General features: G+C 46.1%; 1 protein-coding gene across 4 annotated transcripts in view; it reads left to right on the top strand.

Annotated features, from left to right (window-relative positions):
• The window catches only part of IL13RA2 (interleukin 13 receptor subunit alpha 2), a 774,005-nt gene that overhangs the window by 402,275 nt on the left and 357,651 nt on the right, over window positions 1-14,079 (top strand). The window lies entirely within an intron of this gene.

Raw genomic sequence — 14,079 nt, 5'->3', positions numbered from 1 at the left:
TTTAATACGGTGAAATGTACCAGTTTGTTGAATGAGTCTACCTTGATTACTAGATTTCCTTCAGAAAGAGGCAAAACCACAATGAAATTAATTGAAATGATATGTCATGGTTGTGGAGGTGCAGGTGGTAGGAAAAGTTGGCCTGGTGGTCTTCAATAAGGTGACTTTCTTTGAGCAAATTGGTCACATGAAATTACATATTGCTCTGTATCCTTCCGGGTCAATGGCCACAATCAAGATCGTAGTATAAGTCCTAAGATAGTATTGACTCCCTTGTCCAGACATTGGAGAATCATGTCACTTCCGGTGGATTTCCTGTCTTAGCTCTTGAGTGGAACAAAACAGTATCACTTTCAAAATAAAAGTTATCCCATAAGGTTAAGGTTTCTGTGATGTTCTTCTTCATACGACTCCACAGCATAGTTGTTCTCAACCTATTTAAAGAAAAACTTGGCTGCTCCTAGGATTCTTGGAGATTGAACATTATTTAGATTATCCATAAGTGGTTATTATGGATATCTGTAAGATAGCGCTTCAGGCAGGACATTATTTGAAGCAGGAATATATGTTATGGTAAAGTCATATTGGCTAAAGAAATATGCCCATCTGGCCTGGTGGCTGTTCCTGCATTACATTATCTAGGTATATGACCACAAACTGATTTAGGAAGTCTGAAAAATTACTCTCCATGAATTTTGGGAAAATGGCAGGATAAGGTATTTTTCTATATTGATACTAACCCAGTGGCGTTCAGAATGCTGTCTTCTATTTGTCATTAGACATTATTCATAAAAGGTGGTAGGTGTAAAGATGTGGCATGACCACGCACCTGAAATCTCGGGATGTCTGTAGGAACGATGAATAATATATGCTCTCAATACCTCTTGGAAAACCTCTCAGTGCTGTGATAAAACACAATCTACTGGCAGGACTTCCCAAAGGGAAGTGGAAGTGGATGACACTTTGTTTCAGAGTTGCCAAAGCCCTAATAGCGTACCATCATACAATATATAAATACTAAAGAGTTCAGTTTAACATGTCAATAGTAAAAGCTCAGTAAAGTATCCAATCTTCTTAGTTTTCCGTTCTTGAAAGTCTTGTGAGCAAAGAGTTAAATAAACTAAGGAAATAGTCTCTGCTTGTCTCTTTTTAAATGTCACAGATTAATCATAAGGAAACTTCAAGTTTGAGTTCAAAAGGTCAACGACATGAAAACATGAAGAAATGCAGGGCACTTAGGGGCATATTATCAAGGGGGTTTATCTCCGCTTTAAAAGCCAAGAAAGCGAGATAAAATTATCTCCCTATTACCTAGCTGTCGCTAACACCAGTTAGCGACAGCTAGTAGGAGATAGTGACCATCTTGGGCCCCACTTTGCATGTCAGTGATATTTATCACTAATGAAATGCAAAGTGGGCGTGCCAAGATGTTAGCGACTGGAAACAGTTGCTAACATCGCTATCTCCTATTACCAACTTTTGGAGATATTCGCGCTAATCGCGAATATCTCCAAAAGCTAACACCTGCCCTGAGCAGTTCTTAGCCATGTTATCCAATGGGAGGTGGATAACATGGCTAAGAGCATTAGCTCGATAATGCATGAATATCGTTGACTTTTCAGCGATATTCATGCATTGCGGCCGTTTTTTATCGCATTTGCGATAAACCTTGGTAACACCAAGGTTTATCTGCGGTGAAAATCGCCGCAGCTCAGCGGTAAAAAATTGTCTCTAACCAAGCAATAGCGATAATTATCGCTATTGCTTGGTAATATGCCCCTTAGTTTGTCTGAGGCTCTGCAGCTGACTCATCCCTTGAGGCCACTCTGGAGCTGAAGAGAGGGATCTCCTTGCTGGCGGATGACATCTGGTGGAACAGAAACCACTTGGAATGCTGAAAGTAAGTCAAGGCGTGTCTATTTATAGGCAAAGAGACAGGTGTTTGCAAAAACGAGGCAAACCCCGCCCCTCCACATGCTGGAACACGAGGCTTGGCACAAGGAAAGAGCAATGCTAAAAACACCAAGCATGCTACCCACAATAAACAAGCACTGCTAAAACCAAGTACATTTAGGCTGCACATAAACACTACTCCTTCAGACGAATGAAGAAGCAGCATTTATGAGGCAGGGAAATACACATGGGCAGCCAAGGAGCCTAACGGGTGGGCACAAATAAAGCATGGCGGAGTCTGGGACCGGCGTACTTCCCTGAAAGTTCCCCCTATCAAAGAACCTCCAAGGGGACGAGGTTTCGTGGGGCACTGCAAATGGAATTGCCGTACAAGGCTTGAGGCATGGACAGTTGAAGCGGGTTCCCAGGAGTTGTCTTCTGGCCCATAGCCCTTCCAAGCTAGAAGATAAAGCAATTTGCCTGAACTCTCTTGGAATCAATGACCCTGGCAACCTCAAACTCCCAATGGTCCTTCTCATGCACAGGAGGTGGTGGAGCTACGCTTCTAGTCTCAGGGGAATAGGGATGAAGGAGGGATGCATGAAACGCCAGATGCACTTTAAAATCATCAGGCAAAGCAAGCTCCATGGCCAACGGGTTGATTACTCGCTTGATGGCAAAGGGGCCAAGGATATGTGGATGTAACTTCTTGGGACCGGCTAAATGGAGATTATCTGGGGCCAACCGTACCTTGTCTCCCACCTGATACTCAGCTTGGTTCTTGACTTGCTCTTGATGGTGTGTTACGTGTTGTTGAACTTGGTGTTGGATATCGTTCAACCTCGTGTGATGTTCCGGAACTGATGGAAGCGTCTCTGTAATGGTAGGGTTTAGGACACGAAGCATCCTGGGTGATGACCAAACAAACAGTAAAAGGGAGAAATCCCTGTTGGTGTATGTATACTAATGTTGTATACAAACTCAACCAAAGGCAAACCAGTATCCCAGTCAGAAGACAGTATCTGTTCTAATGATTGGTTTGTGCGTTCCATCTGTCCGTCAGTTTGGGGGTGATATGCAGAGGACAACCGAACATCCACTCCTAATGAGGAACACAAACCCCGCCAGAAGTGTAACACAAACTGGAGTCCCCCATTGGAGATGATCTTGAAGTTGTACAATATGTTGTAAACAAGGGTGACCAGCGTCTTGGCAGTGGGAATGTCTTTTAATGGGACAAAATGTGCCATTTTGGTCAGGTAGTCTACTACCACCCAGATAACCCTGTGACCATGAGCTAGGGGAAAATTAGTGCTAAAATCCATGCTAATGGTATGCAATGGTGTTGGTGGAACTGGTAATGGGTGTAATAGACCGGATGGTGCAGTATGCAGTGTCTTTGCTTTGATACACGTCGGACAGTTCTGGACATAGTGCTTGACATCCTGTGACAACGTGGGCCACCAAAACCAGCGCTTACACAGCTCTAAGGTTTCTTTTCTCCCATGTGTTCTGCGAGAATTGAGTAGTGGTTCCAATGTAATACTGTTTCTAGCAGCTCTTGAGTGGGTATGTATAATTGTTCATTGTGATAGAGTAGACCCTTGCATTCCACTAGATCTGGGGGATAAGGAATACTATCTTTCAAGTGGGTAAATTTTTCATGAAACTCAGTTGCGGAGCATATAGCTATTATCCGTTCAGTGGGTATAATAGGTTTGGCCTCTTCCTGAGGTTGTTCTAAAGAGGAGACACCCAAGTGTGACAACGTATTTGCTTTTTGTTGTGTTTTCCCTGGCCGGTAGGTGATAACGAGATCAAATTGATTGAAGAATAACAACGAGCGGAGCTGATGTGATGTTAAGGCTTTGATGTTTTGAAAAAAATTGCAGGTTACGATGGTCGGTATGTATTGTTATGGTGTGTCCTGCTCCTAACAAATGATGGCACCATTCTTGGAAAGCGAGCTTTATGGGAAGGAGCTCTCTCTAAGCCACCATACAGTTTTGTTGAGACAGGAGCAGTTTTTTTTCAAGAAATATGCAACAGGATGGAAGCGTCTGGATTCTGGGTCTCGCTGAGACTGTACACCCCCTACAGCTATCTGGGAGGCCTCGACAAAAAACATGGCTGAGAAGGATCAGGGTGTCTAAGGAGTGGGGCCTCTGTGAAGGTCTTTTCCAACTGCTGAAATGCCTCTTCAGCCTTTGCATCCCACAGAAAGGGTATTCTCTTTTGTAGCAACCGTGTGATTGATCAATCAATCAATCAATCATAGCATTTATAAAGTGCACTACATACCCGTGAGGGTCTCAAGGCGCTGAGGGGTGGGGAGTGCTGCTACTGCTCGAAAAGCCAGGTCTTGAGGAGTCTTCTGAAGGTCAGCAGGTCTTGGGTCTGCCCTATGTGGGTGGGGAGGGTGTTCCAGGTCTTGGCGGCGAGGTGGGAGATCGATCTGCCGCCAGAGGTCGCTCTTTGGATGCGCGGGACTGTGGCAAGGGCGAGGTCGGTGGAGCAGAGCTGGCAGGTGGGGGTGTAGAAGTTGAGTTGTCTGTTGAGGTACGCTGGTCTAGTGTTGTGGAATGCCTTGTATGCATGCGTGAGAAGCTTGAAGGTTATCCTCTTGTTGACGGGGAGCCAGTGCAGGTCTCTCCGGTGGGGTGTGATGTGGCTATGACAAGGGATGTCGAGGATCAGGCGAGCATAGGCATTCTGGATGCGTTGAAGCCGTTTCAGGAGTGTGGCCGAGGCTCCTGCGTAGAGGGCATTTCCGTAGTCCAACCTGCTGCTGACGAGGGCCTGGGTGACCTTTCTCCTCATTTTGGTGGAGATCCTCTTGTAGATCTTGTGGAGGAGGCGGAGGGTGTTGAAGCAGGAGGAAGAGATGGCGTTGACCTGCTTAGCCATGGAGAGGGTGGAGTCGAGGATGACCCCTAGGTTGCGTGCGTGGTTTGTGGGAGTTGGAGCTGTTCCCAGTGCGGTCCTCCACCAGGAGTCGTCCCAGGCCAAGGGGGTGGATCTGAGGGTGAGGACCTCCATCTTGTCTGAGTTCAACTTCAGCCGGCTGTTCCTCATCCATTCAGCAACAGCCTTCATTCCTTCGTGGAGGTTATTTTTGGCGACGTGGGGGTCCTAGTTGAGGGAGAGAATCAGCTGGGTGTCATCGGCGTAAGAGATGATGTTGAGGTCGTGCAGTCAGGCGACGTGGGCGAGCAGTGCCATGTAGATGTTGAACAGCGTTGGGCTGAGAGATGAGCCCTGGGGTACACCGCAGATGATCTTGGAGGCTTCGGAGGGCTAGGGGGGAGGTGGACGCTCTGTGTTCTGGCGGAGAGGAAGGACGTGGTCCAGTCTAGGACCTTCTCTTGGATCCCGGCATCGTGGAGACGTGTGCATAGTGTGCGGTGGCAGACTGATTCAAAGGCGGCTGACAGGTCCAGGAGGATGAGGGCTGCGATTTCTCCGTTGTCTAGCAGGGTCCTGAGGTCATCGGTGGCGGAGATGAGGGCGGTTCCGATGCTGTGGTTGCTGCGGAACCCAGACTGGGACAGGTCCAGGATGCTGTTTTCCTCGAGGTAGCGGGTCAGTAGTTTTTTGACGGTCTTCTCGATGACCTTCACTGGGAACGGGAGCAGGGACATGGGCCGGAAGTTCTTAAGATCTTTGGGGTCCGCCTTGGGTTTCTTGAGTAAGGCGTCGATCTCAGCGTGCTTCCAGCTTTCCGGGAAGGTAGCTGTCTTGAAGGAAATGTTGATGACCTTCCGGAGATGGGGTGCGATGGTGGTGCTGGCTTTGTTGCAGATGTGGTGCGGGCAAGGCCTGGCGGAGAGCCGGAGTGGACGGTGTTCATGATCTTGATGGTGTTGTCGTTGTTTATGTTGGTCCAGGAGAGCATGCGGTTGGTGTGGATGGTGATCGTAGGGGCGGGGGTCTCAGTGGTTGTTGGGACGGTCGTAATGTTGAAGCTGTCATGAATGTCTGCGATCTTGCGATAGAAAAAGTTGGCCAGCGAGTCGCACAGGTCTTGCGAGGGGGTGATGTCGTTAGTGTGGGAGCTAGGGTTGGAGAGGTCCTTCACGATGTTGAAGAGCTCTTTGCTGTTTTGTGCGTTGTTTGTCTAGGCGGTCTTTAAAGGAGGCCCTTTTGGTGGACCTGATGAGGTGGTGGTGTCTGCGGGTGGCGCTCTTGTGGGCTGCGTAGCTTTCCGGTGTTCGTTTGCGGGCCAGTTCTTCTCTAGCTTTCGGCAGGTTTGCTTGGAGGCTTGGAGGTTTTTAGTGAACCAGATGGCTTTCTTGCTAGTGTGGCTGTTGGAGGGTTTCTTGAGCTGGGCGAGGGTGTTGGTGCAGTCGTCGATCCGCTGTCTGAGGTTGCGGGCGGCGGAGTTCGGGTCGGTAGGGTCGGCGGGTGGGCTCTGGGTGAGTTTGGTGGTTAGCTGGTCTTCGGTGACTTTGCTCCAGCAGCGGCGAGGCATCTATTGGGTGCGGTGGTATGTGGTGGGTTTCTGAAAGGTAAAGTGGATGCAGCGATGGTCGGTCCAGTGGAGTTCAGTGGCATGGTTGAAGGCGACATGGGGGCTTGTGGAGAAGATGGGGTCAAGCGTGTGGCTGGCAGGCAGAGTGGATGGGTGTTGTGATGAAATATTTGAGTCCGAGGTTGGCGAGGTTGTCGATCAGGGTGGTGGAGTTGGTGTTGTTGTTGTTCTCTAGGTGGAAGTTCAGGTCCCTGAGGAGGATCTGGTCCGCGGAGGCGAGGGCGTGTGTGCTGATGAAGCAATGGAGTCGCTGAACTATGGTCAGGGTCTGGGGGTTCTGTAGACGAGGGTTCCTCCAAGGGTGGTGTTGGGGTTGGTGTGGTTCCGTAAGTGCAGATCTTCGGTGGTGCTGAGGGTGTAATCAGTGTTGGTCTTGACTCTGAGACTGTTCTTGTGGACCTTGGCGGTTCCTCCACCTACTCTGTTGGTGCGGTCCCTGTGGGTGATCTTATAGCCTTCCGGGATGGCTATGGTGATGTCGGGTGCCGAGGAAGTGTTCTGCCAGGTCTCAGTCAGGAAGGTGACATCTGGGGAGGTTGAGTCGAGTAGGTCCCAGAGTTCAATGGCGTGATTGCGGGCGGAGCAGGTGTTGAGAAGAGTGCATCTGAGGTAGTTGGGTTCTGTCCTGGTTGCTGGGTGGGCGGACCAGATGCTGGTGAAGCTGCAGTTCCGGCAGGAGAAGGGTCCCTGGGTATGGTTCGGGGTGGCCAGGCAGCAGGTGCGTGATCATCCGGCATTGAGTGAATGGAGGGTGCTGGAGTCGTAGCTGAGATGGGCGTTGTGGCGTTCACGGGTGCCAGGGATTGTGGCGTGGGCGCTGTCCAAGCGCGGACGGGCGCAGACGGGCCTGCCTTAGGTGTGCCATATATGGGGAGGTGGGAAGGAGGAGCAGCTGGGAGGCGGGAGCGGGATGGGGAATGGGTGCGTGTGGGGGCGTGCCGCAGGGGAGGCAGCGGCAGGAAAACGAGCAGGAGCTAAGCGGGTGAAAGCAGAGGCACGGGGTCAGTAAAAATAAAGCAAAACAGAACAAAGAAACCCAATACAAATACAGGGGGCACAGAAAACAAAACACTGGACAGAGGGGCAGCTGATTTACAGCGGCGGCAAACTCAAGCAGCAGGGGGCTGAAGGCACGAACGCGCAGGTGGTGCTGTGTGGCGTTGGGAGCGGCCTAAACTGCAAGCAGGGTCAAGGGTCACAATGGTGACTTGGCGAATCCAAGTAACTGGTTTATCTCCTTCACCGAGCGGGGTGCCTCCCAATCAAGAACAGCCTGTACCTTGGAAGTATCCATAGCGATACCAACGGGGAAGATGACATATCCCAAAAAGTCAATGCTTCTAGGATGGTAAATGTATTTTTTTAATTTGGCATATAAATGATTTTCTCTGAGTCGCTGGAGGACTGGCTGGATATGGCCAATGTGCTCTTCAGGGGAATAAGTATAAATGAGAATGTCATCTATATACACCATGACACAGATGTCAAGGAAGTCCTGCAGCCCTTCGTTTATAAAAAAAATTGGAAGGCTGCCGGGGCATTACACAGGCCAAATAGCATCACAGTGTATTCGAAGAGCCCGTATATAGTCCCGAATGCTGTCTTCCATTCGCCCCCTTCCATTACTCGAATCAGGTGATAGGCACCTAGCAGGTTGAGTTTGGTACAGATTGTGGAGCTGTGGACCCGGTCTAATACAACAGGGATCAGTGGAAGGGGGTATCTGTTTTACACTGTTACCTTGTTGATGGCGCGGTAGTCCACACAAGTGCGTAGCTCTGCATTTTTCTTGGGGATAAAGAAGAGAGAAGACAGCACTGGAGAGATGGAGTGTATAATAAATCCCTTGGCTAGCAAGTCATCCAAACATTCCCGGAGATAGACTGTCGATGGCTCAGATAAGACGTATACTCTACTACAGGGCAATGAAGCTCCTGCGGCCAGGTCTAACCGACAGTCATATGTTCTGTGGGGAGGAAATCTTGTGGCCTGCTCTTCACTTTAAACATCATGGAAATCGCGATAGGGCGCTGATAAGTCTGTTGAGCAGACAGAAATTGTAGGATGTGTTGAAGCACAATGCAAAGGAAGGACTATTGGTGGTTTTTCTTTGAAACAAGCTTGCCAACAATACTTGGACCAACAGTCACAGTCCGAGCAATCCATTCTATGGTCAGATTGTGTAGCTGCAGCCACAGTATTCCTAAAATGGTGCCAAAACCCGGGGTGTCTATAAGATCGAAGCAGATTTCTTATATGTGCATATTAGCGCAAATCATTTGTAAAGGTCCAGTTTGATGCACAATCAATCCAGAGGTTAATTCAGATCCGTCAATGGCCCGCACAGGTTCCAGCTGAGCTTTGCATACTAATGGAATGCCCAATGTTTTGGCCAATACAAGATCCAGGAAATTACCAGTGGCCCCAGAATCAAGTAATATGGGTAAGACTTTTCATGCCTGTGGGGAAAGCACAAGTGTCACAATGAGTGTGAGATGATGAGGAACAGGAGTCGGGTGTTTGCTAGATGATGTGAGACCTCGTGCATGGTATAGCTCAATGAGGCGGTATTGGGCTTTATCTAGCTGTCTCATTTTCTGCCTGCTCCACAGTGGTATCTTTTCCTATCAGTACTGCTACAATCCCCTTTTTAGAGGGATTAGGTTTGTTAGAACACTCACAAGCAAAATGCCCAGATTTGCCACAATATAAACAAAGGATTAACCAATGTCGATGATCTTTTTCGTCCTTCGATAAGGGGACCCTTATGCTTCCCATTTGCATGGGTTTTACCATGTCAGAAGTAGAAGAGCTTGTCTCTTGTCGGCGCTCGCCTTTGCTCTCTCCCACACGATTGTCTAGCCGCACCACCAAGTCTATAAATTCAGAACACTCAGTAGGGGGGTCTACTATTTGAGTCAGGGCGTCCTTTAAGTCATCTTGAAGCCCTCGGTAGAAAAGAGATGTCCTTTTCTCCTCTGGCCAAGCGGTTTCTACGATGAGCCTATTGAATGAGGTGATATAGGTCAACAAATCCTTGTTTCCCTGTTTCAGATTAGGAAATTCATTATCACTAGCTTGAACAAATAAATGTTTGTCAAAGAGTTTATGCATTGCGTCCTTAAATCAAGTGAAATCGTAAAGCAGTGGGTCATCTTGTTCTACAAGTGGTATGGACCAGGATGCTGCATTTCCCCGAGGTAAGAAATTACAAAAGCCACCTTAACAGCATCTCTACGAAATGCTGTGGAGTGACACAGAAATTGCAAATGACACTGAGTCATGACTGCTCTGAACTCGGTTTTATCACCATAGAATAGTTCCGGAGGGGCCAGGGGGACTGGAGTAGGAGTCGTAACGCTTAGATGCACGGGCTGAGTGGCCATGTTAGTAGTCTCTCTGGTTGTGGATGTTGTGGAGGGAAATTCGAACCAAGGGGGCTGAATGAAGGGTAAACCCCGTGTTCATCCATCGTCCAGGCAGCCCTGTTTTTTGTGGCATGGCTTAATGTAAGGACATGGCGTGACCACTCACCTGAAATCTCAGGATGTCTGCAGGGGCGATGAACGATGTATGCTCCCAATACCTCTTGGAACACCTCTCAGTGCTGTGATAAAAGACAATCCACTGGCAGGGCTTCCCAAAGGGAATGGGAAGTGGATGAGAAATAAGAGAAGAAAAACAAACAATGCCTTTTCACTCAACTTGGTCCAGCCGGGTACCATGTCTTTGGTCTCTGAGAAATCCACAGCGTTTATCGTGAGATGCTCTGGCAAAGAAACAATGGGGATGAGTACTGATGCACTTCTCCATACTCAAACACATGCACAAAATGGCATAGAACAAAGAATATATCAAGATAAATAAAATGTAATCACCTATTGCATGGATAACAGCAAGCCCTAATATCTCTGTACATGGGATTTGCATTGAGTTCATGATGCGCACGTAAGAAAGAACAGTTCGTGCTAACTCAAATTATACTGATTCATTGGTGAACCATAATGCCTGTTTTTATGTTTCCACTGTCTAATGTTCAGGAACAATACAGTTTTGAATAGAAATGTGAATTAAGGCTAAACAAAACAAAAAGGAACTCAAAACACTATGGCACCATTCATCCATGCACTCAGAAAACAAGAGACATTAATATCAATAACACTTAGTATCAGAGTTGCCAAAATCCTAATAGTTTACCATCATACAATATATAAATACTAAAGAGTTCAGTTTAACATGTCAATAGTAAAAGCTCAATAATGTTTCCAAGCTTCCTAGTACTAAGGAAACAGTTCAACATGTCACTAATTAAAGCTCCATGAAATATCCAGGTGTCTTAGTTTTTTGTTCTTGAAAGTCTTGTGAGCAAAGAGTTAAATAAACTAAGGAAATAGTCTCCTTAAGCACTGTTCCTCTCTTTTGAAATGTCCCAGATCAATCATAATTAAACTAAGTTTGAGTTCAAAAGATCATCAACATGAAGACATGAAGAAATGTCCCTTAAGGTCACTCTGCAGCTGAAGAGAGGAATCTACTTGCTGGTGGATGACAGGAACCTCTTGGAATGCTTTAAGTAAGCCATGCATGGGCATGTGCAAGGCTTGTCTATTTATAGGCACAGGAACAGGTGTTTGCAAACATGAGACAAAACCCCACCACTCCACATGCTGAAACACAAGGTTTGCCACAGGGAAAGAGCAATGCAGAAAACAACAAGCATTGCTACTGCACTACTCCTGCAGGCGACTCCTGCAGGCGAATGAAGAAGCAGCATTTAAGGGGTGGGGAAATACTCACGGGCAGCCACGGGGCCTAAAGGGTGGGCACAAATGAAGCATGATTGAGTCTGGAACCAGCGTACTTCCCTGACAGTAGGGCCCCTGAAGATCTTATTTGGTGAAGATCATGGCTCCTTTAACAGACTCTTGATTAGAAAATCCTTGATGAGAAGAAATGGATATCAATCCTCTACACTTATCTTGTTTATTACTCTGTGATCAATACAGGGTCGGTGTTCATTGGATTTCTTTGGCATGAAAAATATTGAGGCTCAAGAAGGCACTGTAGATTGAAACATCAACCTGTTCTGTAAGTACTCATGTAGATATTGTCTCAACGCTTCCTTCTCAACCTGGGACCAAGATTCAACTCTTCGAGCACAGAAGACATATTGATTGGCGGGTATTTATTAGGCTAGATTCCATAGGTTGAGCTCAGACTGCAACCCTTTGTGACCAATCATCCCCTATGAAGTAAAAGTTCTCATAGCAAATTTGAGAGGACAGCAATATAGTCCTGGTAACCCAATTTGCATAAGGATTATGTGTAATATTGTAGTCATTTCCTTAAATGGTACCTGAGACTAAAGTAGTCCCATTACTGTCTGAACCTGTTCAGCAGATTTCTTGCAAAGTTTTTGGGAATCATTCTTTCTTTCAGCAACCGGCCCATTTCTTGTCCATATTCAGGCAACTAGCTTCAGAGTCTTGTAGTACAGAAGATTCAATAGTCCTGCCTTCAGGAAGTCTTGGTGTAATTGGGTGCAGGGGCAAGGATGAGTGAAACTATCCAGACATTCTGACTAAAGGGATTTTATGTTTTTTTCCCTTTCCCTGAGGACTGAACTTGGTGTTTCCCGAGGGCATTTCAGGATGGATTGAACAGGAGTGGACTAGATGTTCTGAAGATTCGCAATACATGCACAGTTCTTTTTTCTTCAGTGTTTTCTTTCTTTTGCGAATAAGGCTTTTTGGGCTATTCTGCTTTGCATAGGTTCCTCGCTGGAAACTGATATAGGTTCTTCCAGAGCAATTTATGGTCATCTAGGGAATACCAGTGTTCCCTCAAGCACAGGGAAAGCTCTAGTTACTCCTTTCTCTATTCTGTGTCCTGGTAGATGCACTTAATGAGCATGACTGAGTCAATATGTTCAGTCATGAGGTAGGGCAAAGAGAACATACCAGATCATCCTTAAGCTCTTCCTCCGGCCCTCTTCAAGAGTCATTAAGGTTCTCTCTACCTATGTGGTCTCTGTGGCTAGTTAATGAAACCGAGTGATATAGGCCAAAACATTAGAGCTTCCTCACAGATGGCTTCTTCAACAGGAGATTCCTTTTCAAACATATTTTTACAAAGTTGTCAGAAAGCCTAGATACTCAGTGAGAGTGTGATTGTTAGAAGTTATCAAGGGTGTAGCACAGACCAACGTCGGACCAGCAGGGCTTGAATCAAATAATGTAGTTTAGTTTGACCTTGGCCAAATCGTGAGTCAAGGTTCCTGCTTGGAAAAGACAGAGGGAGAGATACATAGGAAAGAAGAAATAGAAAAAGAGCACCAAGGCTGCACAGACTTGAATCAGCCTACAGCCTCTTTAATCCACACTCTTGCAGGTTTCTACTTTCTCCCTTTGTGGATGTTTCTCTGTGTTTCTCTTCCTTTATCTTTCAACTTTATGTGCTTTCCCTTATTTGCTCTCAATAATTTTCTGATGCTGAAAATAAGTGTCAGTCCCCAAAAATGAGTGTGGTGGTCCCACCGGCAACCACTGGCTAAAACTAAGCACTCCTTTCCAGACACATTAACATTTTAATGTATGCTGTCAGTAACATTGGTGGTGATTTTGGGTTCACGAACAAAAACGTACATTCTTAATGCCTCTATGTAACTGGTAAGTATTTCCAAGTAGATAGGTTTGATTTCGGTGATTAGTAACTAAACATTTTGACCCACAAATTTAACAAGTAGCTAATATGTAAGTCATTAACGAATAGATATTGAAACATTAAAATATGGTATGTGACAACAACTGCAATGGCTATCACAGACTAGATACTCAGTGAGAGTGTGATTGTTAGAAGTTATCAAGGGTGTAGCACAGACCAACGCCGGACCAGCAGGGCTTGAATCAAATAATGTACTTTAGTTTGATCTTGGGCAAATCGTGTGTCAATGTTCCTGCTTGGAAAAGACCGAGGGAGAGATACAAAGGAAAGAAGAAATAGAAAAAGAGCACCAAGGCTGGCTGCACAGACTTAAATCAGCCTACAGCTTCTTTAATCCAGTAACAGACACTCTCTGCCCCTTAATCACACTCTTGCAGGTTTCAACTTTCTCCCTTTGTGGATGTTTCTCTGTGTTTCTCTTCCTTTATCTTTCAACTTTGTGTGCTTTCCCTTATTTATTTGCTCTCAATAATTTTCTGATGCAGGAAATAAGTGTCAGTCCCCAAATATGAGTGTGGTCGCCCCACCGGCAACAACTGGCTAAAACTAAGCACTGCTTTCCAGACACCTTTACATTCTAATGTATGCTGTCAGTAACATTGGTGGTGATTTGGGGTTCAAAAACAAAAACGTACATTCTTAAAGCCTCTATGTAACTGGTAAGTATTTCCAAGTATATAGGGTTGATTTCGGTGATTAGTAACTAAACATTGTGACCCACAAATTTAACAAGTAGCTAATATGTAAGTCATTAACTAATAGATATTGAAACATTAAAATATGGTATGTGACAACAACTGCAATGGCTATCACAACCTACAAGGGAAAACATGTTAAAAACTGTGAGTCTTGTAAATGTTCCAATCTTTTTCTTTTCCTTCTTGGTAATAGGAACTTTTATTTTAATAGAATTATACACATTTTTAATTCTA

The sequence above is a fragment of the Lissotriton helveticus genome, chromosome 4_1 (genome assembly GCF_964261635.1).
Source record: "Lissotriton helveticus chromosome 4_1, aLisHel1.1, whole genome shotgun sequence".
Classification (NCBI taxonomy): domain Eukaryota; kingdom Metazoa; phylum Chordata; class Amphibia; order Caudata; family Salamandridae; genus Lissotriton; species Lissotriton helveticus.
Note: the sequence above shows the minus strand (reverse complement) of the source record. Positions and strands in the feature narration are given on the sequence as shown.